Source organism: Orcinus orca, chromosome 8 (genome assembly GCF_937001465.1).
Source record: "Orcinus orca chromosome 8, mOrcOrc1.1, whole genome shotgun sequence".
Lineage (NCBI taxonomy): Eukaryota > Metazoa > Chordata > Mammalia > Artiodactyla > Delphinidae > Orcinus > Orcinus orca.
This window is the reverse complement of record NC_064566.1, coordinates 94948110-94949007: the sequence shown is the minus strand read 5'-3', so window position 1 is coordinate 94949007 and position 898 is coordinate 94948110.

The following is an 898-nucleotide window of genomic DNA, read 5'->3' as shown; positions in this document are numbered from 1 at the left end:
TTATACTAGTAGATAAAACAAACTTTATAAGTGGGTCATGGAAAGAAGAGTGCTTTTCAAGAACTGTCTAGTCTCCCAGTGTCTTTCCAAACTTAAGCTACTGCAGCACTTATTTAAAGAATAGAAAACATCTAAATGTTTAGGAACCTCTCCCCCTACCACCTGCCCCCCATGTTTACAGCTTGATATTTTCAGTTTTCACCAACTAGGTTGAAGATGTTATTTCTTTTAAAACTGGAATTTCCAAATAGTTTATCTGTATTTAAAGGTGATGAGCTTTGATATTTTTTCCAATACTAAAAAAAATACCTGGTATAATTTACATGTGAACCTTGATTCAAAATGCATTCCATACCTGTCTCATTTTGCCTTTTATACTGTCTAAAAAAGTACAGTTTCAGTACCCAGTTTTGAAAGTAAAAATTGGATTTAAAGTCTATATTACCTTTCACATTTTCTATTTTTCTCTATAATTCAACCTTTGAAAATATAGTAATTGGGCATTTCTTCAGACAGATGGCCTGGGTGATGTTCCATAAATGTAAAGAGGTAGTTAAAAACTCATGGAAGGTGTTTCCAGCAAAACTTGTAGCTTTTGTGTCTTGGCTAAATATTCAAGGGTTAATATAGCCTGGCTGTTCAGTGTCTTTTACTTGAAGAGAACTTTTGTATTGTAACTTATTTTTTATTGTGCTTTAAACACTATGTAAATAACCTTCAGTAATAAAGCATTACAATTATATAATTTGCTTTTATGCAAATCTAAAATTTTTACACAGCAGGTCACAGAAAACTGATGGGAATACATTTTATCTTCACTGAAAAATTTTCTTAGAGGCAGCCTGGAAGTCAATAATGGATAGAATTAGTTTCTACTGGATAAATAAACCTGTATGAA